At 38.6% G+C, this 10,059-nt stretch overlaps 1 protein-coding gene across 1 annotated transcript in view; it reads left to right on the top strand.

The window, feature by feature from the left end:
* The first annotated feature begins 5,605 nt into the window (after positions 1–5,605).
* The window catches only part of pik3cb (phosphatidylinositol-4,5-bisphosphate 3-kinase, catalytic subunit beta), a 47,356-nt gene continuing 42,902 nt past the window's right edge, over positions 5,606–10,059 (top strand). The window contains exon 1 of the mRNA XM_019861496.1: positions 5,606–5,835. The gene's annotated coding sequence lies outside the window, so the exon portion shown is untranslated. The remainder of the gene's footprint in view (positions 5,836–10,059) is intronic.

Raw genomic sequence — 10,059 nt, 5'->3', positions numbered from 1 at the left:
CAACATTTTAAAATGCACAACTCCTCCTGAATGGCACTGGTTTAATTAAACAGCAATCTTTAATTATTTGCTGCTCACAAAACATGCTATGCGTGCAACGAGACAAACAACAGACAAACTTTCCTGAAGAATTCTTGCATAGAATTGTTGCCTTTTAGCTGCTTTTGCATAATAACCGTGATCGCATTACACAGATGACCAGCCTATTGTATAAACCTGTCACCTTGTGTGCATGTGTGCGTGCGTGCGTGCGTGCGTGTGTGTGTGTGTGTGTGTGTTTTACAAATGGGCCTAATAAAATTAACATCACTCATTGAGAATAACGTCAGCGGAATCGGGATGAAAAGATGAAAAAATATTTAGAGGGTTATTTATATGCGTAGCTGCTCGTGCTATTGAAACAGTGTGGGTCATTCTAGAAAAATAGCCCCAAGTGAAACCTGTATTTTCTCAACATAAAACTGTAACTGTACTGCATTACATGAAACGTAAGCCTGCTATTAGACTATAAATTAACTCGGCTCCAGTGGGCATTTTTATTTACTTATTTATTTTCACTGAGTTGTTTGCACGAAAAATTGTAAAAGAGCGTTAAATGCGTCAAAGCAAGCACATTTCTCGCGCCTAAATATTTTATACATTTAAATATGAGTGGAAATGAAAAGCACATTCACATCACGTCCCCCCTCCGTGACTCCTAAATTTAGAATAACGTGTGGTTTTGTTTGCTTGCGTCTTTTCCGCCTAGTGCGTATGAATAACCGTGATTGTATCCTTTGTCGCGCGCTCCCAGATGACAGATTACAATCAAGACGACAAACGAGGTCAAGTCCCATTCGGGGCAACGAATTTGGATCCACCCCAAAGACCCCCCCCCCTCCCTTGCCCCGCCACGTTTCCGTTTGTCTCGCACGCATGCGCTAGCCCTTAAATGCACTTGTACCTGCTCTCGTTCCGGTTGTGACAGCTTGCATGCTCCACGGGAATCATGCGATGCGACCCGGCCGGTCAAGTCACACTCGGGTCGTCTATTTCCCGTTGACATTTAAATACATATTTTCTCTCTTTATGTTTCAGAATGAGGAGCAAGCGTTTCCCGCATCACCTCTTTTTCAAAAAGAGGGGGTGTGTGTGTGGGGGGGGGGGGGGTCACCACTGTTTGCTATACATCTGCTCCAAACAGGAAAATATGCAACCATTTGATTCACAGAAAATCCGGCAATTGTTTGAATCAGCACGAGTGTTTCTTTCCGTTCCCCTTTCTCGGAGCTCAAATATTAAAAGTTTCACTCTTACAATGCCCTCCATAGTTCTGGTTCAGTTCGCCCATGGAGGGATTTCTGTCATCACGTGAACCGTGTTCTACGTGATGATGTTTTCACATCGCTACTGATGAATTAACAAAACAGCACATTGTTAACGTCTAATATTTTTGTATGAAAGCAAAAATAATCACAATAATGTTTGTTGGTATACTCTCCCAAGTTTGTCAAGAGTGAACTTGGACTTTTAACTGCTGTCTCAGGAGTGTATAAAAAGGTCAAGTGACTAAAACACTAGCCAGCCACACCACTATAAGTACAGTATGGTGAGGTCTAATATATAAATTTGCGTCAAAGATTCAGAACAAGATATTGTAATGTTATACTGTATGCAAGTTTTGTGAGTACCACCCTAACTCTTATCCCCCTTAAGCAAGTACAATATAAGGTAAAATACACACCTCGTCTGTTGCATTTCAGTTCACAGAAGAAAGGCCTAAGTTCTGGCCGGTAAAGCTAAAAGTTCTGGCCGGTAAAGCTATTTTGAACAGGGCGATGTGCGCTACACTATGTATGCATCAACAAGTTTTTGGTCAATAAGATATTTTATGTATTCACAAAATATTGACATAATCATTGAACACTTTGTAAAGCATATATAATTGCAGAATAATGACAATTACATTTTAAATAATACATTAAATTATTCATCAGCGGTAGCATAATAAGAGAAGTAGAATAATGAAAATTACATTTTAAATAATACATTAAATTATTCATCAGCGGTAGCAATAGTGGAATTTATTGGCACATTGTTTGGTTTAAACCACTGCCGCACTTTCCATTGATTTGTTCTGTTGAATCTGTAATCCTGCACTTGCATTTGTAACGAATGAAAGGGCTGAGCAAAACCACAGAATTTGAGCTCATTCTTGGCAAGCACTACGCCACTTACTGCCTAATAACTTTTATGCAATTTAAAAAACCCGTGTTGTTGTTGTCGTCATTTTAATTTTGCACACACAAAAGAAAAGAGGTACTAAATATTTTTGCACATCAAGCTGTTCCACACATGAGAGCAATGTTGTGTTATACTAGCAACCAGGGTATAACACAACATTGCTCGACCCTGAACTTTTTTATTTGTTATGTTTTGTTTCTAAACAAGGAAAATACATTTATGTGAAAACAACATAAAAATATAATCAGAATGACTATTAAATTTAGTGCAATTTTAATCGTGTGTTTCTTTTTTATGGAAGAAACAAACAGCAGGCAATCACTTTCTTGACCACAATCTGTTTTTTTGTTTTTTTTAATGACATTTTACTTTCAAGCATTGACGTGCGGTTTAAAATTGACCAGCCTGAACATGAAACAGAACTCGCCAGCTTTACTGTGGAGGGAAATGAGATAAAATGCTTCCGCTCTCTTGATTATGAGCTTGCAAATTGCTTTGTCGGGATTTAAATGGCATGTGTGTTCCCATCGTGCATGGACTGGGTCTATTTTTAAAACCCTTTCCTCTTTTCCTTCTCCTAAAAACTTCCGCAACAAGAAGCTATTAAGGAGAATGGTTCTCCTGTTAACGTCCCAATTAATCAAGGCTGCTGTGAAGCCACATTCCTACAGGGACAGGAAGGAACACCTGCTCTTCTTCTTCTTAGCTTTTTGATTGTCATGATCCTGTCTTGTTTGTTTTGTTTTTTGCAGGCCTCAGCTGGAGAGTGGGCGTTCACTCACGAGTCGCGCCTGTCCCGAATCTGGCCTCGTTACTTCTCTTCTTTAAAGGCCATGCCATGGCAACAACTGGCTGTCGGATTATTAAATCTTGCTCACGTCTCTGTCCTCAAGCGCTTTAATTATCTATGTCAGTGATTCTTAACCTTCTTAGAGGTACGGAACCTTTGCCTAGTAATTCATAGTGCCTTTGTTCTTTAAGTATTCTTGTTAAATATTCTCGGTTTATGTTCTTCATGTATTGGATTCTCTTGTCATTTAACTTGACAAGCAATTTACGTTTTTCATGTTCCTTGCATTTTGCGAGCGCTTTTGGTTTGTTCTCGCCTTTTCCTGGTTCTTTCTTACCAGTGTCCATCGTCGTACTTTGTTGTTCTTGCGTTTTTGTGAATAAATATATTTTGGTCCAAAGCCTCTTATCTCTGTCTACGCTTGTGGATTCCTCGTTCTCTCCGGAATCCTTGCAGTCACCTGACAACGATAGTACAGGTTCATGGTCACACATGCGGGCAACGGCAGAGAATCCATGCACAGCACATGGCTATGGATCACAATCTATTCAGTTGTGAATTCCTGACAAAAACAATGCAAGTTTAGGTCCCATTTTCATTCCATACTACGATGCATACCGGTATAGTCATGATGTGTTTGTTGGGACTTCTGACATTTTCTTGACGTCACTATTTTTGTTGTTCACAGACGACACTCTACTAAATTTCATATATATCACACACTTTGGCAAGGCCTGCCTTATAATTGAGCTGAAAGATATTGCCTTTTACTTAACTTCACCTTTCAAATTAAATGTGCATCTTATTGCACGGTTCTGTGTGATGAGATAAGAGAATGAGGTTTTGGACGAATAGTTGGGGGACATTTGAATCAAATAAGAGGGCAAGAAACGAGTGAATAACTACTCCCTTTAAACAAAAATTGTTTTCAGGCAATGAGAAGGTGATTGGGTTAAACTTGACTCACCATTTTGTCAAACACCCACCACATGATATTCGTCATTAAATTGTCTCATTGTTTGTGCAGAATGAGTCAGTGCTGGGTTTTCATTGTGGTGTGTTATGGTTCAGTGCCATAATTGTAAAAACGTGAGGACATGAATGACCTGAACTTTCATTGAAGGGAGTCACAGCGATTCGGACGATGATTTAAAAAAAAAAAGTGCTCAGGACTCAAACTGTTCATAGTTGATGCGATATGCAGACCTGTACTGCCCTCTTGTGGCCTAAAAGTTTAAATACTTATGTCTGGTCAAATTATGGACGTGTGGTTCACGGCCTACGCCCAAGTAACCTCGACACCAGAATTCAGAACGAACAATAAATGTAAGTATTCATTTGAAAACATAGGCCTCACATATAAAACAATTCAAGTAAAAAAAAAAACAACAAACAAAGAGCACATGTGCCACGTGACGATTTAGTGTCCTCGAGAGACACGGGTAGAACATGCAAACTCCACACAGGAAGGCTGCAGCCGGAATCGAACACTGCACCGCTGTACTGTGAGGCCGTCGGCCGACGCGCTAACCAGTCGCCTACCGGGCTGCCACTTCTCTCACATGAGTCAGTCAAAAGAAATTTCAAGAAAAAACGTTTCAGTGTTGATCCCCAAAAGCTTTTTACAACCTAGCCCAGAAATGTCAAATTCATTCACTTTGGAGTTACCTCCTCTCGGAGGGCCGTTATGATAGGGAACCTCAAAAAATGTTTCATCGTCTCATCACATGATTACTTGTACACCAGAAATTAAGTCTGCCAATCCAAAGGCCCTCAAATTTCAAATCTTGAATTAGCATCACCACTTGAAGTGTCACTCTACCTTACAAAGCCCATGTGATTATAGATAAGTTACTGCTGCGCCAAATATATGCTTTTTCATTTGTATTTTACTTACAAACTGGTCCCTGTGAGTCTGTTCATAATACCATACAGCATGTGTTTAAATGTATTGCAGGATGACTCGGAATGGTGCGCGAAGGGTAAGAATTCGCCAGAGGGCAGCAAAGTCTACTATCTCTCTACAACGCGCAATCTATCCTAATGATCACACGTTTGATTCAAGTAGTTTCAATTTCAATTTCAAGTTAGTTTTACTGCACTGTATTCATAATCGACGTGAGGAATGACTGAATGTGTCTGCATTATTGTTGGACTAAAAACAAAAATAGAGTGGACACATAGTAGTGGTTTGACATTCTATTACGTTATGGTGAAATATAACTTAACATTGTTTAAAGATTAGGTCTCATAAACGTAAAAATGTTCAAAGGTTATGAGTGTAAAGTCACTGTAAAGTTTACAGTGCAAACAATGCAGTAAGTGACAAACAGGCGAGAAAGAATAACAACAAATGAAGGGAGAGTAGACTTTCACAATAAAAGTATCTTATACTTTTTAAAATATATTTTTTAATGATACGACCTTATACATTAACATTGGTAATACATTTTGAATACAAAATGTTGCTCTAATATTTGGAATCTTTACACAACTTGTAGCGTTTTATGAATGTTGGCAAGTATCGTTATTTTTTAAATCACGGTGACCGGAAGTTCAAGTTACTATCTCAAACTTTGACCCAAGGAGGAGGCGGGCGAGCTTGCTGAGAAGAATCGTCGGCGGCGGTGGTGCTTCACCTCCGGCTACCAACAGGAAGCCAGTCCACGGTCCGGAGCTCCCACCTGAGGCGGGAGACACCCGGCCAGATGGTCTCCTCTTGCTCGGGACTTTTATGACTGAAACTAGTCTTGTCGTGAACGGTGAAGAAGTTTGTTTTCTTTTTACGCTGTTGAACGTCCTCCTAAGAAGGGTTACCCAAGGTAAGTCAGTCCTTGATCTTTTCCAAGTACTGTACAGTTGTTGCCTTGCTATCAGGAGTCACGCCGAAGTCGGTTCGCTGTTGACTTTACATTGACAAGCTTTCCAGTTAAACGCAACGGTAAAGCATGGGAAGAATGAACACAGTAAAAATGCCTTTGTTTGAATGAATTTGAAATATACAGTACAGAAGAATGAACAATCTGTGAAACACGTTTGCATATATTTCAGATCAAGAATTTCATTTGAGACTTGCCAGACATTTTTGTACTGTGGGGCGAAATAAATGTCATTTTAGAATCCTATAAATCAATACTTAACATTAGTTTCTTGGGCCCCTGGCAGTCATGGGCTTTTGAAGACGAGTTCATTTTCCCCATTTGACTTTGTAACTCGATCTGAACAGTACATTTTTGTTCTGTTTTCGGTTTTACGACTGTTTAAAGATGCGTCAAGAACCACGTTTTATTTTCAACGAACTCAAAATTGTCAAACTCTTCATCTTTCGAATAATCTGGTAACAGTATAAATCAAGCCTACATCGAGAAAAATAGAAGAATAATGATTAACCGATGACAATGATTAACCATCATCATCATCATACTGTTGTGGATCTTTGGGAGTTGGAGAGAAACCAAAGGGGATGTGAAACTTTTATTGAAGATGTCAGCCATTCTGGCGTAAAATTGTAGTTAGAGAGAGAGCAGCAGACACGTTTGAGAAGTTGGTAGGTCAATTAATAAAATCTAAAGAAGCGAAACTGATTTAGAATGCAAATTGTTGTAGTTAATATTTGTGAGGATTTTAATCCGACATGTCCATCATGATTTTTTTAACACTTTTCTGAGGGATACAGCAGACAAATTGTGTGGGGGGGAAAACACACAAACCAACCTCTTAATAATAATAATAACAACAACAACAACAACAACAATTAAAAATATTGAATAAACATTTTTAAAAAATTCAAAAGGTGTCGAACTGCGATTATGCAGTGGGCAGTGGGCCAGTGTTTGTATGTTTTATCTACAAAATTTACAATTAATATTACTTCTCCACAAAGGAGGAAATGCTTAATAACTCCCCTGCACATGCTCCCCAAAAATCCCAAACTTCACATGGATATAAGTAGTCATGTCCTGAAGACCTTGATATGATAATATTCTTTTATACATATAGCGCCACGAAGTGACAATGAGAAATATCATTCTTTTATGTTTTAATGTACTGCACGTAGCCAGTTGAATGAATCCAACAAGTCAAGTCAAGTCAACTTTATTGTCAAATGTGCTCTATGTGCAACATACAGCACAGATTGAAATGTATTTCCTCTCAACCACAGGAGAGAGAGGAGCCGCTGCGGGTACCCACGCCGCCATCAACAGAACAGTTAACATAAAATGACAAAATAATACAACACAACACATAAGACACAGACAGTCATGCAATCCTAACCACTTTTTCTGCATACACTTTGTTGTTTGAAGCAGTTAAGAGGAGAGAATCAAAATTTCCTTTCACCAGTGGATCAAAGACGTCATGCTGAAAATGTGCACGTCTGCTACAAGCTAAGTTTGAAAGCAAACAAGGAGCTGTAGCGTCCATTGATGAAATTGTCATAAAAGCCTCAAGACTTTGATTATGCTCTACACTGTATATAGTGACTTTTCAGCAAAGGGTGTGGCCATTACGCAGATTGATGATTGACCGTGACAATAAATGTTGCTGTAACTTGACCCACATGATCCTATCTTCATATGTTTGATGAAAGTTTAGGCCTCAAGACATCTATAAACTTAAATTATTCTATGATGTTTTTCTTCCAGCAGGTTAACCAGATCTACCTCAGATTTGCTCTGAAGGGTCTTTAGGCCTTCATAATGTTGCAACACAAAATGTGTGAAACGCTGTTCCCGTGGCAATGCAAGAAAAGAAAACAGTGCTAGTTTTGAGGGTTTAAGAAAACTCATTCAACTTTGTAAACAAATCAGGCTTTGGAACAACAATAATTTATTAGGTTATTGTGTGAGTTTTTCCCTTTTGTTTTTTGTTTTTCTGTTTTTTTAATGGCACAACGGCCCCTGCAAATTTTTAGCAAAGCAGCCCTTGTTGTTCATTCGAATTTTTGAGGTGTATGTAACAACCCCAAAAAAACCTCTCTGAAAACCTTGCAGCCTACAGCCAACTCGAGACCAGCCTGTGTGCAGTATAGCATCCCCTTCCCCTTTCCTTAACACTGTAAAGTACAGACCAAGCCAGTAACTGAATCATAATATGTTTCTGCATTTTTGTTTTTTGCAATGTTAGTTCAAAATATTGTCCTGTTTTTGCATGATAAAGCCATGCAAATTTAGAATGTTTTTTTCCATCCATCCATCCATCCATTTATCAGATTTGTCGACTGTTAAAATAACCGTTAGTGAGCAGCTCTAAAATTGAAAGAAGTGCAGCTAATCCATGGGATCAGCATCAGTAATGGATGATCGGTATTTGAAATGGGAGCATAAAACTCAGATCAGAACATCCCTAGTATTTACTCCAAGTCAATTTCAGCCCTTAATCAAGACTGTAGAAAAACTCTGCTGTTAATTGATCCAAAGAGATGGCTAACTCGGAGGGCACTCATCCTGTGTTTCCTTATGCGCCTGAGTATGTGTGAAATTTACAAATGTGTTAAGTTCTGATTAATTAAGGATTGGTCGACATACATTCATGTTTCTTGCTGAAGTCAAGAAATTAAAAGGCTCTAAATGGAAAGAAAGTGTGTTTTGTATTAGGGCTGAACAATAGTCTCAAATTATATCAGTTGAATATTTTAGTTTTGTAAATTAGGTTTATTCTAAAATAAAGGCTCCATTGTTAGCGGATAGGAGCGTTAGCAGCCAGCCCCCTCCTCGCATTACTTTTCGAAGGCAGTTTAATGACACTGCACACTTTGATACCGACTGCCTGACATAGTTGCTGTTCCTGCTGATCATGTTTGAACAAACCAGGTGGATTGTGTGGTTTTAGCCAGCAAAAATCACTTCTGTGGTTCTGTCGGCACTTTATCTCATAGACCACTACCTATGGGGGGAAGATTTGTTTCAACACTGAATACAGATCTATAAATGATAATTGATTTACTGAATTTATATGAACATATGTAATGTTAAGAAATGTTGCATATTAATGTTAAAATATATTGTAGTATTTGTTGATTGACTCAGTGAAAGTTGTAAAATAAAGAGAGAGATTTGTTTAAAATCTCATTAATCTTTCTAGAGAGAAAAAAAATGTGTGCTTCTTTTTACGATTCAGTACTCATAAGGAAGCGGCAAGACATATAAAATTATTATTATTATTTTTTATCTGAATACCAAAATATTTGATAGCTTATAGCCCTTGACTGACCAAAATGAGCAAGCAAGGAGCTTCTGACTGTGAGGCTATCTAATTGATCCAAAGGATTATTGATTTGGCTTTTAAACTTAATTGTGACAGGAAAGACTCCACCCCAAACCAGTTTTGTTTTCTTTCAGGTTTAAATAAAGCCTGTCAATGCTTGGACAGTGGTGTTTGGTGTAGGGCATGCTTACTTGAATGCTAGCATATGGCTATTAGAGGTATTTTATTTTTTTCTTCAATGTCAAACAGAAGAGAAAGATCAATAGTCTTTAGTCTGAACATACTTGTATAACACCCCCTTTTTAACACTTCAAGAGCCTGGTCTTTGCATTGCCATTTTCCTGTTATTACCGTTAGAGGCTTGTGTAACATCCTCCGAAAGTGCACAGTGAAAGGGAGTTGGTTGAGACGTATTCACTTGTTTGAGCGTTTCGCAATATCTTTCACCTCGCAGGCCAATGTGTTTATTCGCAAGCCAATCTTTCGAAATTAATATATTGTATTTTTGAATGTGACCAATAAGCAGGATTATGTATGTGAGTATGGTACACATAAAAAAATGTGCCCAAAATATGACTGTGAGATAAGTGCAGCCTGTTGGAATTCTCCCTCCGGTAACAGAGGTACAGCAGGCCAATACTTGCCAAGGAATGTGAGAGAGACGGTAGGAGAAGGAAAGAGGGACTAGTGGAGAGACGAGGTGGAAGGCATGCTTAAATCAAATTAATCAAACTGTAAATGAGTTGAGGTTGTGTCTACTTTTATTATAGAATTGGCCACAATCAGGTGATGTGGCTTGATGCCGTTGCCTGTAGAGATCAAATACAGCCATTCCCAAG

Source organism: Hippocampus comes, unplaced genomic scaffold (assembly GCF_001891065.2).
Source record: "Hippocampus comes isolate QL1 unplaced genomic scaffold, H_comes_QL1_v1.1 scaffold122, whole genome shotgun sequence".
NCBI classification, from domain to species: domain Eukaryota; kingdom Metazoa; phylum Chordata; class Actinopteri; order Syngnathiformes; family Syngnathidae; genus Hippocampus; species Hippocampus comes.
The sequence above is the reverse complement of the archived record's forward strand: the minus strand, read 5'-3'. Positions and strand labels throughout refer to the sequence as shown.